Source organism: Anas platyrhynchos, chromosome 2 (genome assembly GCF_047663525.1).
Source record: "Anas platyrhynchos isolate ZD024472 breed Pekin duck chromosome 2, IASCAAS_PekinDuck_T2T, whole genome shotgun sequence".
NCBI classification, from domain to species: domain Eukaryota; kingdom Metazoa; phylum Chordata; class Aves; order Anseriformes; family Anatidae; genus Anas; species Anas platyrhynchos.
In genome coordinates, this window is record NC_092588.1 from 159,702,285 (window position 1) to 159,723,925 (window position 21,641).

At 49.9% G+C, this 21,641-nt stretch overlaps 2 non-coding genes across 2 annotated transcripts; both read left to right on the plus strand.

Annotated features, from left to right (window-relative positions):
- Window positions 1-3,939: 3,939 nt before the first annotated feature.
- Window positions 3,940-12,142, plus strand: LOC101793245 (uncharacterized). Its single transcript, XR_011807145.1, has 3 exons — window positions 3,940-4,808; window positions 5,799-8,901; window positions 11,525-12,142. It is a non-coding gene; the product is annotated as an uncharacterized protein (transcript).
- A 931-nt stretch (window positions 12,143-13,073) lies between these two features.
- On the plus strand, window positions 13,074-13,264 carry LOC119716260 (U2 spliceosomal RNA). The gene has a single exon (XR_005264029.1). It is a non-coding gene; the product is annotated as a U2 spliceosomal RNA (small nuclear RNA).
- The last annotated feature ends 8,377 nt before the right edge of the window (window positions 13,265-21,641 follow it).

Consider the following 21,641-nt stretch of genomic DNA (forward strand, 5'->3'; position numbering starts at 1 on the left):
CTGGAGGTGCAGTACTGTGTATGGGAGCACAGCCTTAAGACCTGTACTGAAGCAGTGGCCCTGGCCAAAATTTTCATTGCAGGATGTCCAATGCTGGCACATAGACAATGATGGATGGTTGTGAGGGAGTAGGCTTCTCATCCTTGTAGGTCAGGGCTGTGCGTTATTACACAGTCCTTACCTTCCCCCCATAGAATTACAACTAGGTGTAGTAAAGGGTGGCCTAAGAGCTTGTGTGATTTAATCTCTCCTCAGACATCCTTTCTATCCAGGTCCTTCTACCCAGGTTCACCATAAAACTGAAAGTGGGAGAACCCAGTGGTTTCGTGGAGAACCATTGAAAAAAACCGCTTCCTGTCCAGCCCTCAAATGATGGGATACTGTTCAAGGCATACACTGGCCTAGGACAACATACATTGTCAAAGAATAGCCCCAAAGACCCCTAGAGATGGGTAGTGTGGGCTGCCAAGGGGAAGGACAAGGGCTTGCCCTCAATGGACTGTGGGGAGAGGGCACAAGATGGCCAATAGGAATGGCTGATATTCCATCAGTTCCCAGCAGAGAGACAGCTCTGACCCTGAAACCCTTGTCTTTCTCTTCTCCACTCTTTCTTCCTCAGTATTATTATTTTTTTTTTACTTCCTCTGTCTCACATCACCTTCTCTGTTCTGCAGCCTATGGCTGCAGAAGGCAGATTCCCCATGGGATGTATGAATGAACACTTCTCCAGGCCTAAGGTCTGCAGTTCCCCAGGCAAACTGGAAGCATACAGGCACAGAGCCCTGACACTGTCACTCTGCACTGGGGAAGTGGCTATCACCTGTATTGGGTTTACCTATTAAAAATTAATTTTATTTTTTTTTTTAATTGGCAGTCATTTAAAACAGATAGAGGGAAAAGAGTGCTCTGGGGAACAAAGAAGTTCTGAGGAGGGGTGCTGACTGAGCAAGAAAGAGCCAAAGAAGTGGAGTGAGAAGCACTCTAGGAACCTAAGAGAGTTTCCAGGAGGCATTGTGATGGAGAGGATGGGTGAGGCCAGAGAGACAAAAGAATGCTTGGGGAAACAGTGAGAGAGGGTCTGCATGGTGCACAGATTTTGTCATGAGGTGTATTTGGTTTACGTGGCAAGGTTTAGGTAGTGGGAGATTCAGGGGTAGCCTCTGTGGGAAGTTCAGAAGCTGACCCACGTTAGATAAGAGCCAGTTCCAGCTGGCTCCAAAAGCAACCTGTTTCTGGCAAAAGCTGAGCCATGAATGCTGCTGGTTGTGCCACTGTGAGAACATAGTTAAGAAAGGGAAAACAAAAAAAAAAAAAAAAAAAAAAAAACAAAAAAAAAAAAACACCTGCTGCATAGGGGCAACTGGGAGACAGAAGTGAAAAATGTAGAGAAACAATCCCACAGACACCACGGTCAGTGAAGAAGGAGGGCGAGGAGGTGTTCCAGGCACTAGAGCAGAAGTTCTCCTGCAGCCACTGAAAGAGGACCAAGCTGGAGCAGGCTGTCCCCCTGCAGTCCATGGTGTACCAGATCTCTAAACTGCAACCCCATGGAGAGGAGCCCACAGTGGACCAGGTGATCTGGCAGGAACTGCCATCTGTGGAGGACCCATGCTGGAGCAGTCTGCTCCTAAAAGATGGACCCCATGGTACAGACCCATATCGGAGCAGTTCTTGAAGACTCTCAGTCTGTGTGAAGCTCACATAAGATCAGTTCAGGAAGGACAGCATCCTGTGGGAGGGGCCCCATGATGGAGCAAGGGAAGAGACTGACCATGAAGGAGTGGAAAGTTATGAAGTGTTAGGGACTGACTGCAAACCCCATTCTTTGTTGCCTTGTGCCATTCAGGGGGAGGAGGTATAAGAGGGTGGTTTTGGGGAAGGCGCTTTCAGTGTATTTTTGGTTCTCATTGCTCTAACCTGTTATTAGTAGGTAATAAATTACATTAACCTCCCTGTGCTGACTCTGTCTTGCTCGTGATGGTAACTGGTGAGTGATTTCTCTGTACTTAACTCTTCAGCTTTTTTTCATCATGTTTTCCCTCCCTGTTCTTTTTAAGGGGGAGAAGAGGGGAAGAGGTGAGAGGGCAGTGTGGTGGTGTTTAGTTGCCTCATCAGTATGAAACCACCACAGACAACCTCATGTGGTGCCAGTTCCATTCTGGGGTACGTGGTGGTGCTGTGGGTTGTGGCCCTGTATTGCTGAAGGGCTGCAGCTGTGGGGTGTAGTGGGAAGAACCCCAGGTGTGGCAGTGAGGGTGCTGATGGATACAGCCCCTCTGCATAAAGGAGCTGCCCCAGGGAGGATGAGCAGGGGTTGTTGGGTCAGTGGAGCAGGGAGTCACTAGGGGGTTGCTTTGGGCTACTTTTACTGCCCCAAGGAGGCCGGGCCGGGCTGGGCTGGTATTACCAGGGCTGCAGCTTCATCAAGGGAGAAACTGAGTGGGGCTGGGGTGTCTGTGGGAGGGCAGCAGGGAGACTTGGTGTCTGTTGGCTAGGACAGGAAAAGTCCTGTGTGGGGAGCTGCAGAGTGGGACTGTGGCACCATGTTGGGGCAGGAGACAGCAGCAGGGCAGCACTCCAGGCTATGTGGGTCTGGCAGCAAAGTGGGGTGGTGGTAGGGAGTACTGTGTCCCTCCAGTGTCAAGACTACGGAGAGTGTTGCATCCTGCAGCATGCTGAGAGTTGTGGTCTTATGACCCAGGGTTCCAGTTGGCCATGCTATTCTTTGAAGCCTGCTGGGAAATTGAAGTTATTTTGTTGCCACTAGGCTTGTGGGCAAGGAGTCACTTGCACCAAAGAGTAGTTCCTCCCTCTGTGGCAGTGTGGGAATCTGCAGTTTCCTGCAATTTTCATTTGATTTTTTTGCACAGTTCCTACTCCCCTTGTTAACAGGTCTGGAAAACAAATACACTTTTGTGCACGTGCGGTTGTTGGCCAGCTCTGCATGTGTGTGGAAAAGACATGGTGCTTGCTACTGCCACCTGATGACTTTCACAATATTTACATTTTGATGTCCGTAAGCTCATTAAAAACAATCCTTATGGTGCCATTTTTCAAAACAATGACGACTCTGTCTTTTCAAAGCTGTAATTTGTAGTTTAATTTCTGTTACTTGCTAACTGTTGAGAACATCTCATTAGGATTCCTGCCATAAAAGTCCAAGCAGGTTTTAAGCCATAAATGCTTAGTAAAATGTACAGATGCTTACAGCATTGCTTACAAAACCACATGTAAACCATGCATATGTCAATTTTTTGAGAATATTCAGCCAGAGTATTTAACAGCCCATGAAGCTGAATTTCTTGTACCGCAGATTCTTGAAATGAAGCATACTGTGGGCCTCTGCAAATCTGTTCCTGTAGTGTTCAGAAACCCATCTTCTTAAACTCATCCTTTAGACAAATGCCACTTTCTGTAACATATATATATTTAAATCAAATACTTCCATAAGCTGTCTGGTAAGTGTTCTGTTTCACCATCATGAGTTTGACAAGATTGTCTAATGCAAGGCATCGGTTAACTCCTAAATACTTGGATGATTGCATTCTTTTCTTTTTAAAAATGTATTATTATAGGAAAGCTCCATGATTGTATATATAATACCTAGAAGTTTTACAGCAGTTGCACATAAATAGTCAGGATTTACTTTTTTTTTTCAAATATTTTTTAACTATAGAGTATTATATAATTATGCATTTGACTTCAATATTTAATATATAAGAATAAATCTTTTGCTGGTTTTAGAGTGTTTCATTAAAAGTTTATTTGTTTTCTCTTCCTGTTACAGCAGAGTTCTTATGAAGCTTCTGTTCAGGAAGTTGGTAAGGGATTTTTGGTAAACATTCATGTAGATATGCAGAGGATTTGACAGTACCTATCCCAGATGCTACATCTGCATCATTAGATTTATCAACCCTATGAATGAGAACACTTGCCATTTTGCATAGTCTGTTAGCAATGTCTAATTATGATTGGGACTGAAGAGTATGTTGTAGCATTTCATGATTCTAAGTTACTCAATAGGTGACACTTAAGTGGGTAGATAGCTTGCTTGGCTGCTGAACTGCTTATTGCAAAGTTTAGACTGACACGTAGTGCTAAAGAAAATTCTACTTTTTTATTACGATGGCAGCTCTGTTAGGAAGAAGGAATGATGGGGACAGAGATGGAAAGTGTATCGAGAAACTCAATTTCAGGCATGAGACAAAGAAAGCAAGGAGTGCAAAATGGGAAATGTGCAGTCAAGAGACTGATTTATTTATTTTTCTAACTCCCTCGAGGCAGTCCCTCAGCTAATGTCATGTAGATGCATCTAGACTGTGGATTGTTAATATATAATAACAATAATAATAATGTTTTACGGAAATGAGGCTTGTGTGAATGTTTAGCTTTTTCTGTTCTTTCTGTTAATAATTCTAAACCCACTGGCTGGTGTAGAAGATAGGTCACATGGCTGAACCATTTTTTGTGGTGATACTGGATTTGTGCCTTGGTAAATGAGTACACCTGTTATTACAGCGTGACAGATGTCTGATTAGCATAAGACCACATCAGACCTATTCTTGGTCTGATTACATGTTGTGGGCTCTTAATTGGAAATATGTTCAGCTCTTCCTTACTGTGTTTTATTTTTTTTCAGTGTTTTTTTTTGTTGTTGTTGTTTGTTTGTTTGTTTTTTATTGAAATCTTCGTGAGAGTATCAAATCAGGATCCAGTAAATATGTATAAGCAACTAGCCTACAGTGTGTACCAGTCAGTATTAGACTGCAACTCTGTTAGCAATAGCAAACCAGAGGAAGATGCTTAAGGTAAGTGCTTGTTCTGCCTCAAGTTGAATGGAAAGATACTGATATTGAGCATGCCAGGGACTGTTTGAATTATTTTTTTTTAATAAGAAAAAAAGTGTAGATGATTGTTGATGAATGGGATTTTGTTTACTCTTTTTGTTATCTTTTCCTACTAAAGATTGCATCACTTGTAAAACTTAATCTTGCAGTTTATACATTTTGTAGTATCTGTGGCAAAATAAACTGCAAGACAAGAGTAAATTAGCAAGTACAAAGACATGTTATTCTATAGATAAGATTAAATAACACAGTTACTTATTCAGTTTTCATTTTCAGAGAATGCTCCTGCCAAGTACGTGAGGTTTTTGCTAATGTGACTGGGGAAAGGAATGGCTGTGCTTTCTTTTTTCTTCTGTTCTCTACCCCCCCTCCCCTGCCCTTCTTTTTCCTCCCCTCCTTTTTTTCCTTTTCTCTCTTGATAACAGGGACTTGATTTTTTTTTTTTTTTTTCCCTTGGAGGTCCAAATTGAAATATTAAAATGTTAATGGTCAACAGTGTCAGAGGATTGGGTGGCATTTTCAATTTAAAGGGTAAAGAACATGGAAATTTCATGTATGTTAATGTTACTCTGTTAATGAGGCTGAAGTACTAGTTGCTTGCTGTTTGAGATTTTTTTTCCCCTTAAATATCCTCCACAAAGGCTTTTGTGGACATGCTGTGTATCTTTGCTGTTCTTCCATTATTCATTTGGTACGAAAGAGTGCTACAAAATACAAAGGCTGTAGACAGACATCTACCATTGTTGTAGATGCCTTAAGTCACGTATTTGTCCTTTTAGCCTGCCGTTTCCTTTACGTTCAGTTGAATTCTGTGCAGTGCTACATTCAAATTGGTAACATTGCTGCTGAAGTGTTCTTGGTTAAAAATAATCTTACTGTAATAGTGAATTCACTTAATATGGCTTTGCACAATGACTCTCATTATAGTAGCATTTTTTTCTTTTGCCACAGATATGAGAAAAGCTCTTTCCAGAGATATGGAGAAGAAATCAATTATATCTCCACCTCATCTTTTGAGACCAGAAGACACTGAGTACCTGTAAGCAGTGATAGTCAGGTGACATACTAAGAGCATGAGGTTCCTTCTCTGCCTGCCTCCCTCCCCCTCCCCTTCCCCCAAGATATTATGGATGAGGAATCTTAGTCTCAATGTTTTTCCCCATGAAATACCAAAAGCAATATTGAGAAGACTACTTACATTGTCTCTTTTGGTAATAACTACATACTTTTGCACTTACCCTTGCAACTTTTCCTTTCAAATACTATTTGAGACTATTAAATGGAGTCACCTCCGGTATGTGTTTTTTTTTCCCCAAACCAAAAATGTCTGAAGTCAGTAATAATAAAACTCATAAAAATGCATTTCTTCATGACCAGTGAAAATACTGTACACTATCCGTGAAAAGGAGAAGGGGAAGGAAGGCCTGATATGTAGACTAGACCCACTACACAGGGAGGTCTGCCGCCTCCTGGGGACCCGGGTTAAAGATGTAAGGAAGAAACTTCCTTTGCTAGTACAGTCCTCGGATTATTATCCTCTTTAGTTGTTTCAGGTAGGCAGTGATGAAACAGGAAGAACTTCTTTAAGGGCTATGAAGGACTTCAGAGCCATGGGGTGACTGTTCAAGGGTTCAGGAGCACAAGTCATTCTCCTCTATCCCTCCGGTTATAGGAAATAATAAGGGACTGGACATGATGGGCCAGTGGATTACTACTTGGCTCTGAGCCTGGTGTCACCAGCAGGGGTTTGGGTTTTTTGAGCTTGTCTCAATTTGCAGGAGACCAGGCCTGCTGAAAACAGACAGGAACAGCTTATTCCACTGGCAGAAAATGGTTTTAGGATGGGAGTTGGCAAGATTCGTTGACAGAGCTTTAAACTAGCTATGCAAGGGGGGTTGGCGGTGAAACCAGGGTCACTAGAAAGGAGCCTGAATGTAACATACCAGTTCTTTTGGTTGAGGAGTGTGCTACCAAGACCTTGCAGACTTGTGTCTTGGTGAAGGAGGATGACATAACATTTTGCAGGAAGGACACAAGGGTTGGTGAGAGGTTGATTACTATGGAAACACCTGAGTATGGTCAAGAGGGTGTTAGGGCTTCTCCCTCCCAAAAGGTGGCCCAGCTGAGGTGCATTTACACTAATAGCAAACAGGAGGAGCTGGAGCCCACCATGCTAGTAGGAAACTAGTTGCCACCACTGAAACCTGGTGGGATGATTCCCATGACTGGAGTGTGGCCATTGATGGCTACAAACTGTTCAGAAGGGATAGACGAGGAAGGAGGGGAGGAGAAGTTGCCCTCTGTTTTAGGAAGTCGATAGATTGTGAAGAGCTATGCCTGAGAAACAGCTGTGACCAGGTTGAGAGCTTGTGGGTGAAAATCAAGGACCAGTCCAGTAAAGGATATCTAGTGGTTGGGGTCTGCTACAGGCCACCTGATCAGGGGGAGTCTGTTGACAAGGCCTTCTTGCATCAGCTGCAAGAACTGTCACGCTCACAAGTTCTGTTACACACTGGTATGGCTCCTGTCGTGCTCCCCTGTTCCTTCTTGCTTGTCCTCCATCTCCAACCTTACTGCCCTGCTTCCTATCCTTCTTGTTTTCACTCTCTCCCTCTGTCCAGCTCCCCACCAGGATCTCTCAGTCCAGCTTGTCCCTGCTCCCCATTCTCACCCCCCCCACAGACACACACACCTTTTCCTCTCTTGCTTGCAACCCATCCCAGGCTTGTCTTTCTTTTCCCCACTCTGTCCTTCTTCCTGGCTTTCTCAATTTTTCTCCCTCCCTAATGTTTCACTCCCCATGTCTGCACTGCTCTTGTTGTTGCGGTCCCTCCACCCTCCTTCCACTCTGTTCTATTTGTCTGCATCTCTCTGTCCTGCTGCCTCTGCCATTGTTCTAGCCCCTTGTCCACCCAGCTCACCTCTTATCCTCTCTGTGCCTCTGTCCTGTTCCCCTTCCCTTTATGCTCTTTTGCTGTCTCCGCCTTGCTCCACACTGCTGTCTCTCCTTTCTCCATCTCTGTCCCATTCTGCACCTCTCTCTCAATTACAGTGCTCTGATCTCAGTTGTTCTGCCCCCTTTAAGGACTTTTCAGTTCTCCACCTCTCATCAGTTCTTCTCCATTTCTCATTTCTGGTGCCCATCACTATTTGATTTTTCTCAGTCTGTCTTTCCTGCTCCTCATTTCTCAATTTCTCTTTCTGACAAATTTTACCACTTTGTCTACCTCTGCTTTTCCATGTTCTTGCATCCTGCTCTGCTCCACTGTCTGTATTGTGTTTTCTTGCTCTCCACCACTCTCTTTCAGTTCAGCCATTGTGTTCCCTGTCCCCTTTCCCAATCCCACCTCTGTCCCTGTGCTGGCCTTTCTCTCTCTGCCTCCCTGTTGTTCTCCTCTCTCCCTCTTTCTTGCTTTCTCTGTCCTGGTGACCATCACTATTTTATCCTTCTCCATCCCTTTGTCCTGATTCCTATTCCTTTCCTTATCTGTCTTTGCCTCCAAGCCTAACCCAGTTGTTCCCTTCCTTGCTTCTCTCTGTCATTCTGTCTTTCTTCCCCTGCCCTGTTGTTTCTCACTATACCTATTATTATTTTTACTCTGTCACCGTTCTGCTTCCTCTCCTTGTCTTTTTTTTTTTTTGTCTTTCTGTGCTGTTCCCTGTCTCATCTTTCAAGCTATAACCCCCTGACCAGCCTTTGTTTTACTTTCTCAATCTTTGTTCTGCTGCCTGTTGCAGTTGTTTTTTCCTCCAGTGCTGTCCTCCTTTCTGTTCCTCTGTTCTCCTCCCTGCTCTACTCTCTGATCAGCCCTGTCCAGCTCCCTATCCCATGGGTTCTTCTTTTCTCCCTCTGGCTGTCAATTTTCTCTCTCATTGCTTGTGCTGTACACCATTTTCCTCAATTTTTCTTCGTTCTTCTCTGTCTTGCAGCCCATGGGTGCAGGAAGCAACTGTTCCCCATGGGATAGATGTCTGGCCCTCCAGGAGAAGAGGGAAATGTACAGGGACAGAGCCCTGCTACAGCCTCCTTCCTGGGAGTTCTGTGCATGAAATAGTAAGATTTTGGTTCTTTTGCTTGTATTGTTGTGTTTGCAGTCTCTGGCCCTTGGTAAATGGCTGTCACCTGCACCTATCAGTGCAGGTTCTGTATTAGGGTGTGTGGAGGGGGCAGGTGCTGGGGGGTGGTTGCTCCATGTTCCTGAAGGGTGGCAGCTGTGGGCTGGGGCTGGAGGGGCCCCAGGTGAGGCTATGAGGGTGCTGATGGGGACACCCCCTCTGGATATGGGTGCGATCCAGCTGCGGTGGGTGCAGGCTGTGGGGCCAGCAGAGGAGGAGGGGGCACCAGCAGTGGCAGTCAGCTGTCTTCACTGCATGCGGTGGGCGTGCTGGGGCTGGTCTGTGATGAGGGGGCGGCTGCCAAGCGTGGCCAGGGCTGCAGCTGCTACAGGGGAAGGGGGGGCTGGGGCTGGAGGTCTGCGACCCCGGGAAGGACGGGCTCGGGGGGCCTCTGCTGTGCAACCGGCAGCTGGGGCACAGAAAGCCGCGGGTTAGGGGGGAGCCGTGAAACGGGGGCGGTCACCGGGCTGGCCCCAGAGCAGGGGGAGGGTGCGCGGGAGGAGGCTGCTGGGTGCCGCAGGGCCAGGCCCGCCCCGCCGCGTGCTGGGAGCGGCCGCCCCCAGGCTCTGGGCTCCCGGCCGGCCGCGGGGGTTCCCGGGGCATGCCGGGAAATGTCGTTTTCCACTGCTGCTCCCCTTCCAGGCCCGGAGCGTGCCGTGGCCAAGAGCACTGATTTCCTCGGCAGTGGCGGTGCGTGCGTTTCTCTGCCGGTTTCGTGTGATTTTCTGCGCAGTTCTCTCCGCTTCTTTTAATGAGAAAACAGGCTGTGAGCCCCAGAAATCAGGACTGGCGCTGCAGCCGGCTGGCCCCGCAAGGTGCAGTAGCGCCGCGCCGTGCTGCCGCCTGCAGGCCACAGTGCGGAAATGCAGGCAAGGAGCGGCAGCGTGGCGCCTGTTCGCGCTCTGCTGCCACCTGCTGGCCGAAATGGGGTACTGCAGGCAGCACGGAGAACGGCGCCGTTCGGGCACGCGCAGTAGCGCCCCGTCCTCGCGAGCATGCGCGGCAGCACCCCGTGTGAGCGTGTGCAGTAGCGCCGCCTACCGGACGCGTGCGGTAGTGCCCACACGAGTAGGCGCGGCCGTGTACCCCAACGCACGCGCACTACCGCCCGTCCGCGGGCGTGCAAGGTGCCCCCGCGTGTGCACGGCCCCGCCGCTGGGTGTGAGCGCGCGGGGGGGCGCCGCGGTGCCGCAGGTACCGACCGGGTGCGGTAGCACCGCTGTCAGGGCCGTGCGCAGCAGTGCTCCTCGCTCGCTGCACTGTGGTTGTACCGTGGGTGCTGTTCTCTTTAGCTGTGGTGGTGGTGGGACAGGTGGCTGAGGCGCAGTGACACAGAGTTGGTGGTTTTGGGCACCTCGAGGCGTTGTGAGGGGCCAGGCACCGGGCAGGTGGGAGCATGATCCATGGCTCCTGGGGAAAGGACCGTTGTGCCAGCTCGGGGCAGTGGCAGGGGCTGTGTCATGCTGGACTACAGTGCACTGCAGTGGGGTCTACACTTGGAAGAGCTTTTGGGTCCCACCTGGGTGGAAAGCGGAGGGGGTGAACCCTCTGGGTGTGGGTGGCTGCTTCCCATGTGCTCATGGCAGGAAGCAGCAGAAGCCCTGGGGCATGGCAGAAGGACAGCAGACTGGGATCCAGGTCTGCCTGCCCAGGGAAGTTTCCAAGTGACCTCCTGGATAGCTTACCAGGCAGCTGGAGGAGGGCTATGAGCCCGGGGCAGGTTCTGGGAAGAAGTAAAACTACCCACAGCTTATTCCTTCTTTTCCATGGCTGGCATTGAGAGCTGAAAGGTCCTTTTGTCCCCTGCAGCTGCCAGTTGTCTGTGTCTGTCTGAGGCTCATAGAGCTTTGGCCCATGTAAGGTGTGCAAGACTCCACTGTGTTCTTTTGAGTGGGTGACAGATCAGCCAGCAGTTACTTACAGAGGAAGCCACATGAGAGAGTGAGAAAGAGTTTGAGTTAGAAATTCTGCCCAGCAGAACCAAGTACAGGAACTGTGATGAGTGTCCTACTGCCCAGCCCATTCCCACTCCCCTCCTTCCTCCTGCATCTTTCACCCTTCCACCTACTCCTGCCTCCATCTCTTTCTTGTGCTCATCTTCACTGCCCCGGCTCTCTATCCACCTGCCTGGCTGACTGTCCCTTCGTGGGGCTTTCCAAACCCTTATTTCTTTCACTGGGGGGATCCCTGCTGCTGTTTGATCAGATAGGGGTGCACACTTGATGAGGAAAATAATACAATATTTAATATGATCTTTTATTGCATTAAGAGTTTTCATTATCTCTAGTCTCTCCAAAGTTCAGAAAAAGTGGAAAAACTTGGGAATTCAGGAAAAAATAATAAGCTAAATTATATTAATGGACAGGAAAGAGTAGGGTTGAGGTTATTCCCATCCCTTTTCTTAGCATGTGCCACAGCCATCAATCAGCTTGAAATGCCTATGAGGTACTTACTGGCCAGCCAGTGAGATCTGCATTGCATCTTGGGCCAACAGCAGATGTGAATCTCGATGATAGTGTTTCAGTAACTTCTGTCAAATTATTGGTAAATGTCATTCACAGATGGAAGAAGTCTTCTTGGCCCATATGAATCCAGAGCGCTGTTGCTTCCTAGCAAATGGAGACCAGGTGTACATACAATGCTGCCAAAGGAACTCTCACTGCAATGGCAAGGTCTGTTCTCAGGGCTGTTAACAACACAAATGGCAGTGAGAGCAGAAGAGTCAGACACCTGGATCTCTGCAGGACACAACACGAACAGGAAGCAGCCATGCACCAGAAGCAGATGACAAAGCAGGCAGCTTCACAGAGACTAAATGCAGATGGGGGATAGGGAGGCATAAGTATTATTTTTTAGCTTTTAATGTCTGGCAAGTGGATGGTGAGAGGGCTTTCTGTTAATGTAATGGTGGAGGTAAAGAGCTAGATTTAGAGCACGTTATGTAGCTGTATGTATTGTCCTGTTGACATAGTGTCAATGAAAACATTCTACATGTTCCGTGGGAGTCCTTTCAGAAAACAGAGACAGGACACAATTGATGTGAGCCATAATCCCATACAATATGTGTACCCTGGGAGTCTCACAGCACATGAAACTGCTCCATGGTTGGGCAAAAACACCCCTTTTCTGACTAATTCGTGCTGGCTTCAATTGTGACCTGTGCCCACATGCCTAGAAAGGCCTCCAGAGTCCATGCATGCAGTGAGTGACCAGAACTGTCTCCCCTCCAGCACAATCATGCTCAGTGCTCAGAGTACCTTCCCAGTACAGCAGCACTGCTCCCTTGGTCACCCTCACGTTGCAGAACCAGGCAAAAACCTGTGGCTCCATATTTTGTAACTCTTGTTTTTAATTCCTCTACCTCTGACCTGCAACCCATAGCTACAGCAAGCAACCACTCCCCATGGGTGTGTGCATATGAATGCTGCTCCAGCCCTGGCTTCTAAGATGCCCCACGTGAAGGTGGAGAGTGTGGGGAGCTGAGGCTATTGCAGAAGTAATCGGCATGAATTAATTAAGCTGTAATAAGCTGTTTTCTCACTTGCACTCCTTGCAGCGCATGCGATCCCGCCGCACTGGGTAAGTGCTCATCTCCAGAGTCCAGGGGAGCAGATCAAATACCGGGCTGCCAGGGAGGACGTTTCCGCAGGGGTTACTCTTTATTTCAGTTGGAGCTGGAGACTCAGGTGTAGATAATGAGGGTGCTGCTCCGAGGACACCCTCCCTGCAAAGACACAGGGCGAATGCGAGGAGGAGGCGGAGCCGCGCCAATGAGCGCCGAGCGAAGGGCGGGCGCAGAGGCTTCGTGGGCGGGGCACGCGGCCGGCGAGGCGCGGGGCGGGAGAAGCGGGGCGCGGGGCGGGGCGGGGCATGCAAATTCGTGTCGGGGCCCAGCCAATCGGGCGCTTGGGGGCCCGAACGGGCCGCTGGGAGGCCCCGGCGCCGCGGCGGCGGGGCGCTTGGGGGTCGCGGCTGCGAGCGGAGCGCGGGCGAGGGCGGGCGAGGGCGGCGGGTTGAGGCCCGGGAGGGCGGGGGCGGGCGGTGGAGCAGTGGCCGTGAGGTCGGGGTGGTGGGCGCGGGAGCGGGCGGCGCGGGGCGGGGCCGGTGGGCATCGCTTCTCGGCCTTTTGGCTAAGATCAAGTGTAGTATCTGTTCTTATCAGTTTAATATCTGATACGTCCTCGATGAGAGGACTTTATATTAAACGGATTTTTGGGCTCGGGAGTTGGATCCGGAGCTTGCTCCCTCCGCTCCGCGCATCGTCCCGGTATTGCAGTACCTCCGGGAACGGTGCACCTCCCTCGGGAGGTTGCTGTGCGAGTGCAAAGACAGAGCTGGCCGCTGGGGGGCGGCGGGATGGGAGGACGCGCGGCGCGGGACGGGACGGGGCAGCGGCCCCCGAGGAGCAGCTGCCGCCCGGCCGCCGCAGGCTTCCCGGCTCGGCGGAGGGCACGGCGCGGCCCAGCGCGTGCGCTCGCTTCCCGCCTCGCTGCCCCTTCCGCGGGCCGGAACGGCTCTCTGCCCCCCCGCCAGCGCCTGCCGCCCCTTTGCACCGGGGAAGCGACGGGGGCAGCGTGGTTCGGAAGGTTTTCTTGGGCTTGCAGCTGGGGCTGGCGAGAGAGGCAGTTAGGAGAATCTGATCGGGTAGAGAGAGAGCGCTGGCAGCACGCAACTAGGATGCTCCCTGCTGCCTCTGCCAACTATGCTGCCTTGTGCAAAGTAACTAAAGCAAGAAGCCTCGGGCCCCTTGCCGAGGTCACTCTTTTCATAAGAGTGGGAGCCTGTCTTAAGAAACGGGCAGAAACCGGTCCTGCGCATGGACAGGAGCCAAGGAGCAACCGACTCTGCGCAAAGACAAGAGGCCAACTAGCGGGGACGAGGAAGAGCCACCAACCTTCATCCCCATGACCCCCGACGACCGCCACCGGGAGACACTGCGCGAGCGCGGGTGGGGGGGTGCTTGTGGAAATGACTTCTCGAACTACTTTTAACGTCAGGCGGGGACGGGCTGCGAATACGTGTAGGCGCACTGTGAAACTTCGTGCAAATGAAACTCTTTGCTGCGTAGAACCGCGGCAAATTGCCGCGTCCGGTGCACACGACTTTGGCGGGACTACCCCCCCGTGCTGCCCAGCGCTGAATAAACAGACCTACTTTTGCAGTCTTGCTGATTGTGGACTCTGTTTGCCGCAAGTCGGTTTGGCGAGCCGGCCGGGAGAGACGTTCCGCTCGCTCGGCTGCGGGATGGGCTGCGGAGCGGACGCCCCTAGGTGCACCCCGAGCATTTTCCTCGGGGGAGCCTCCGCTCTGAGCCGCTCACCGCGGGAGCAGACAAAGACCTCCTGAGGCCGCGGACAAACGGTAAGCTTTACAGTACAGGAAGGGCCCGTAAGTCGTCCGGGTGGCCGGGGCGTCTGGTAAGTCGCGCAGAGACGTCTGGCGTGCAGCAGAGTCCCCGTATGGGAGGAGGGTACGCTACAGGCTGACCGATAGAGATGTCAAGGGGGGGGGGGGTCGCTGGCCAACAGAGATGTCGGGGGGGGGGGTTGATCGCTGGCCGATTGAGCGGCCGCTAGAGATCTTGGTAGTAGATGGAGCAAATGCGGGGTTACCGCTGCGTCCCAGTTTTGGGAGCCAGGACGGACCTGCTAATGACCGCATAAGAAGCAGGAGAAGGGTGAGCGGGCCTCTCGAAATTGTGACTAGGCTACCCAGGTAATAGCAGCAGCTGCTGGGGGGACGTTAACTGGAGCGGTAATCATTGCGTGTCTTATTTGTAGATGTCTGGGTATGTCACGTTGAAAGCATTGGCGTGTGTGTGTTTGAGACAAAGTGTTGTTGTGAAGTGACTTACGAACGTGTTTGGTCGTTGTTTTAAGTGATATTTTCTTGTGGTATGAGCGAGGAGTGCAGGGGGCCTCTTTGCGTGACGGCGTGATTGTGCTGGGTGAGCGAGACGCGGCATCACCGCGAAGCGAGTGCGGCGTTCCGATCCGCGGTCCCGTATCCTCCGGGAGGGGAGCGGCCGGGGACGAACGAAGCGCACGACAGACCGAAAGGAAGTGCTGTTTGATCCAAGTGGTGTTGACTGGTGGTGCCCAATACATGCGCCTGGCGGTGCATCTCGTAATTCCATTTTTGTTCTTAAATGTTTGGAGTGTGACAAGGAGGAAGGTGGCGGCGTCATCTAAGTGACAGCTTAGAAGTTTGGATATATTTGCTGTGGTGTTTGGTCGGTTTCCCAGGTACCAGGGGAGAGGGGCTGACCGATTATCAAAGTGGCAGAACGGAGAGAGTCGCTTCTGTGGTGGTTTGGCCTTGAGCCCTTGGGAATTTGGTAAGAAGGGGGAGAGCGAATTTATTTAGGCCTCAATACCTTTTCAAGCCCCCATATTGATGGATACGTAGGAGTGATTCCTTGTTTTGTGCGAGCTTACTAACAAAGTGCATGAGAAAAATTGGCACTCGGCTTGAAATTCGGCCCTGCTGAAATGTAAATTTTGTGGAAAAGGTGGTTTTGTTTGTCTAGAAGACGGAGGGCTGAGTGCTTCAGGTGTCTTCCCGAAGTCCTGTGGATTTCTGATTGGAACGGGGCTCATCAATAATCTGAAATAGTAACGTTTGTACGTGGACAGAAGAGTTGAATCCCAGAGAACTGGGACATTTGGGAAGAAGATTAGGAAAAGAGAGTAAAAACCTGTCACTGGAGCCCCAGGTGCGGCTAATGAGGGTGGTGATCTGGGCAGCCCCTCCTCATAAAAGGGCTGCACCTGGGTGAGGGTGGCAGCTGTGGGGCTGGTGGAGGAGGAAGGCGATGAGGGGGCTGTAGTTGCAGTTTGTCTGCCTTGCAGCCCCTCTGCTGCTTGGGGCAGCCAAGCTGGGTCCGGAAAGGTCTTTAGAGAAACCTTGGAGCACGGTGAGGCTACTGAGCGTTGCTGGGACCGTGGCAAGGAAGAAGGTGCGTGCAAGCGGGAGTTCCTGGGATCGTGGCAGTCCTGGGCAGCTGCCTGTGTGCTGAGGCTGGCTGGGGGAGGACTCGCCGAAAGTTGGGGTGGGCGGGTGGGCGCGCGCAGGCACGGTGAGCCCCGTATGCGAGGAAAGCCCCGCACGTCTGTGCGCGTGCTGTCATTCTTCATGAATCTGAGCGACTCTTCCTGTAACGCCCCTGAGTCGACACACGGCAACTGCAGACAACATACAGCATTATACAGCAACTACAGCAATTGTACAACCCAAAGGACTGCCTGTTCTCACCCCAGATGCCCTTGAGGGTTTTCAGACTGCCCCATACTTCTGCATCAGCTGCCGAGTGCACCCACGTCCTTGAGCAAAAGCAGCCCCATGGATGGCTTTGCCTTTGCCTTAGCCTGAGGCAGGCATAAGTCAGACCGTCTTCACCAGTATGGCTTTTTTTTTATTTTATTATTTTATTTTTTTTAATATGCCCTGCAAGGGCTTTATCCCTTTCTCCGTGTGTAGGAGTTTCCATTGGGCAGGGCTAGTTCGATTGGCAGACTAACCAGGTGGCTGTTGCTACATGTGCATCCTACCTGGGCAGCCTGCTCTAAGGAACCTGCTTTGGCAGGGGGGTTGGACCCGACAATATTTCGAGGTCCCTTCCAAACCCTACAATTCTGTGATTCTGTGATCTGTGGTGGCTTTACCTTTCTAGGCAGTTGATGAACTCCACCGCAACTGCTCTCTCACTCCCCTTCCTCAGAAGAGGAGGGGAAGAAGAAAAGGAAAGGAACAACTCGTGGGTTGAGATAAGGATAATTTAATTAAAGGGAAAAAAAAACATTAAGGGAAAATTGTTATTAAATAATTTCCCTAAAGGGAAAGGGGGAGGAAAAAAAAAAAAGGAAAACAAAAGTAAAGGCTGTGTGGAAGTGCAGAGGAAAGAAATTACTCTCTACTTCCCCCCAGTGAGCGATGCTTGACCACGTCCTTGAAGCAGGGCCTCAATGCGCATAGCCGTTGTTCGGGAGGACAGATGTTCTCCCCACGAGAGCCCACCCCTCCCCTCTTCTTCCACTTTTATTGCCGAGTGTGACGCCATACGGTTTGGAATATCCCTTTGGTTGCTTTACGTCAGCTGCTCTGCTGATGTTCCTTCCTCCCCTCTCGCCCACCCCCAGGCCTGCTGGCTCTGGGCGGGGGAGAGGGGGGTTGAGGGAATCCTGACCCTGTGCCAGTATTGCTCAGCAGCAGACACAGCTCTGGTGTGATACCAGTGCCGTTCTAGCTACAAGTGCAGAGCACAGCACCGTGTGGGCTGCCGCAGGGAAAGTTATCTCCATCCCAGCCAGACCCAGTAGAGCATCCTGTGGAGGAATGGTTAAGTGAAGTAGGTCATGTGGATGTTGAGCAGCTTGGAGGTCGCGAGCTAAAAAAGTATCGAACGCAGCTCATATGAGTCTGGCAGATGGCGGGAAGCCAATCAAGGGACAAAGGCATTGTGTCAGTGTGTGGATGGGAAAGCGCCTAAGACAGGATAACGGTTGAGGGAATGAGGAGCTAGCTGATAAGATAGGGAAAGTTGCACTAACCAATAGTGAGCTTAGCTTTTGCAATATGTATGAGCTAATTATATTGAATCATATAAAAAACGGCTGAGCTATCCAATAAATTGAAGTTCACTGATCACTCATATTGAGCGTCTGTGTCTTCCTTCCGTCAACAACAAATGGTGCCCAAACAGGGACCAGCTGGGTCTGAACCTGCGAGCCACGGTTGGACGGAATAAGGGAAGCCGGTCCTGCAACGCAGCCCAGGAGGTGGAAGGGACAAGAATCCCCGCACCCGCGCCGGGAAGGTGAAAGGGACGTGGAGTCCCCGCACCCGGGAGAGGATCCCGCCGGTCACGCGTCGCCGAGGTCTGCAGCTCGGAAGGTGGAAGGGAGTCCCCGCACCCGGGATGAGCCTATATAGGGTCCCGCCGGAAAAGCGCCGCCGAGGTCTTTGCAAAGGCTGCAACAGTACCGACGTAAATAAAGGTATGGAGAGACAAGCGGCGTATGATTTGCTCAAATGCTTTTCAGAAAAGCGGAGCACGCAGGATATAGACTGCAAAATGGAATCGCAGAGAGATGCGGAAAAAGGAATCGCGGAGAGACGCGGGAAATTGAAGTAATCACGGTGCGATGCGGGGCATCCGAGATCGAGTTGCTACGGGAGACCAGAGGCGTCAGTGGACAACGGCAGCTGACCCTCAGCGTGTGGCGAGTCAGCACAGAGCAGAGGGGCGGACATCAGGACCCTGCAGCCTGTCTGACGGAACCATGGAGGCAGCAGTGGCTGCGCTGCTTCTCTCTGGCATTCTTTTTATAAAAGGTTTACCTTGCAATGCAAAAGGGATACTAACTGGAGTGTTAATAATTGTATGTGTTATTCTTAAATGTCCAGGTATTTTGTGTTGGAAGTATTTGTGTATGTTGCAAGTCACTTCACGAAGGACACAAAGAAAGACAATACTTATTTGTTTGCTTATCATTCTAAATTATATTCTTGTGAATGAGATTGTGGTATGATTGAGATTGAGATGTGCCAGAGGCCTCTGGGTGTGCAATTGTGCTGTGTGTGTGCGAGTGTGCTGTGTACTGTGTTAGTAAGAGTGCGCTTATTGCCATAATGCAGGCTGAAATCATAGGAAATCTGTGCCAGCAAAAAAAAAAAAAAAAAAAAAAAAAATCATAGGAAAATGAAGGACGAAGTAGCCCTAGATTTATTACATTGCTTTTTAGGAAAATGGGGAGTTGATTGAAAGCAAATAGCAGGACTAGTTGCGATCGGTCAAGGAAAATCATGTTTCACAAGTACGGAGTCATTGTTTGAAGTAGCCACTTGGAGAAATTTAAGGGAATGTACTGTTTAAAACATTTTGATCATAATGGGAGACGAGTGGTTGGAGAGCTGCCAGGCAGAGAAGGACCTGGGAGTGATGGTGGACAGTCGGCTGAATATGAGCCAGCAGTGTGCTCAGGTGGCCAAGAAGGCCAACGGCATCCTGGCTTGTATCAGAAACAGTGTGACCAGCAGGGCTAGGGAGGTGATCGTCCCCCTGTACTCGGCTCTGGTGAGGCCGCACCTCGAGTACTGTGTTCAGTTTTGGGCCCCTCGCTACAAGAAGGACATCGAGGTGCTTGAGCGGGTCCAAAGAAGGGCGACGAAGCTGGTGAGGGGCCTGGAGAACAAGTCCTATGAGGAGCGGCTGAAGGAGCTGGGCTTGTTCAGCCTAGAGAAGAGGAGGCTCAGGGGCGACCTTATCGCTCTCTACAGATACCTTAAAGGAGGCTGTAGTGAGGTGCGGGTTGGCCTGTTCTCCCACGTGCCTGGTGACAGGACGAGGGGGAATGGGCTAAAGTTACGCCAGGGGAGTTTTAGGTTAGATGTTAGGAAGAACTTCTTTACTGAAAGGGTTGTTAGGCACTGGAACGGGCTGCCCAGGGAGGTGGTGGAGTCACCATCCCTGGAAGTCTTCAAAAGACGTTTAGATGTAGAGCTCAGGGATATGGTTTAGTGGGGACTGTTAGTGTTAGGTCAGAGGTTGGACTCGATGATCTTGAGGTCTCTTCCAACCCAGAGATTCTGTGATTCTGTGATAATGAGTCAATTCACAAATCCATTGTACCTGCCAACGCTTTTGGAGGACCGTGTTACCTAGGACAACTTACACTTTTCGCTCCAGATTTGCACTCGTGGCAGAACTCGACAAGGAGCAGAAGAATTAAACGAGAATTAAAAACTTTGGGTTCTGACTGTAACGATAATGTAGAATTGTGGGGTCCAGCAGAAAGATTCTTTGCTTCTTTGGTGCCTACTGTGGGAACTGCACACGCTTTGACTAGCATTACTAAGCTTGCTTGTTGGGCTGTTAAACAATCAAATGTAACAACACAAATTCTTTCTGAAATGTCACAAGATATGGAGAGTCTAAGACATGCTGTGTTACAAAATAGAGCCGCAATTGATTTCTTGCTACTAGCTCAAGGACATGGGCGTGAAGATGTAGAAGGAATGTGTTGCTTTAATCTCTCCGATCATGGTCAGTCGATTCATGACCAATTGAAATGGCTAAAGGATCATACACAAAAAATCACAATACAGAATAATTAGTTTGATGATTGGCTTAAATCTATCTTTGGGAATATGGGAGGATGGGTTTTTAACCTAATCAAAGAGGGACTTCGCCTTTTGCTCATAATTATATTGATTCTAATTGCTGCACGGGTAATTTTTAGCTGCTTACCTAAGAAGCTTGAGCAACTCACAGAGAAGGTGTTTGTAGCCCAAAATAAAAACGGGGGAATTGTGGAGGAATGGTTAAGTGAAGTAGGTCATGTGAATGTTGAGCAACTTGGAGGTCGCGAGCTAAAAAAGTATCGAACGCAGCTCATATGAGTCTGGCAGATGGCGGGAAGCCAATCAAGGGACAAAGGCATTGTGTCAGTGTGTGGATGGGAAAGTGCCTAAGACGGGATAACGGTTGAGGGAATGAGGAGCTAGCTGATAAGATAGGGAAAGTTGCACTAACCAATAGTGAGCTTAGCTTTTGCAATATGTATGAGCTAATTATATTGAATCATATAAAAAACGGCTGAGCTATCCAATAAATCGAAGTTCACTGATCACTCATATTGAGCGTCTGTGTCTTCCTTCCGTCGACAACAGCATCCCAACGGTTGAATGGCTCAGCACCCATTGCTTTTAGCGTACTCTTTGTCAGTCTGTTGCTGTTTGTTTATTTATTTATTTATTTATTTTCCCTGGACACTGGTGCAGGAGAAGGGATGTGGTATACCCATTCAATGCCATGCTCTTTGGTCCAGGTGTTTATGAGGTCATTGTGGAAATGAATCCCACTGTCTGATTCCATTATTTGTGGTGTGCCGTGTTGACATGGTACTGCGAGAAAATGTCGCGTTTTTGCAGTAGAACGTGTTTTTGCAGTGGAAAATTCCACTAAGCTCGCGTATCCAGAAGTGCTTGTGCAGGCACGACAGCAGCCCAGCAGTGGAGAGTACGTTAAGCAGGTAAGGGGAAGGTCCCACTGTCCCAAAATAAGGAGGACGGGTAAGAGAAGCAGGGCAAGCAGTGCAAAATCACTAGAAGCAAAAGATCGTGGGCCCTGTGGTCACAAGAGAAGATGGGGCGGAAGGAGAAATTAACGGTTGGTCAAATAAAACTGGATCTGTGCGGTACAGCGACAAGTGTTGAGTAGCTCGTGAACCTGTTGCACTCAGCCAGGGAGGAAACGGGAGGAATCAAGCCTCGGTTAAGAGGGTTATAATATAGAATCATAGAATCATAGAATATCCTGAGTTGGAAGGGACTCTTAAGGATCATCAAGTCCAACTCTTGACACCGCACAGGTCTACCCAAAAGTTCAGACCATGTGACTAAGCGCACAGTCCAATCTCTTCTTAAATTCAGTCAGGCTCGGTGCAGTGACCACTTCCCTGGGGAGCCTGTTGCAGTGTGCAACCACTCTCTCTGTGAAGAACCCCCTCCTGATGTCAAGTCTAAACTTACCCTGCCTCAGCTTAACTCCGTTCCCGCGGGTCCTGTCGCTGGTGTTAATGGAGAAAAGGTCTCCTGCCTCTCGACACCCCCTTACGAGGAAGTTGTAGACTGGTACGAGGAAGTTGTAGACTGGTATAAGGTTATGATATGCTTTTG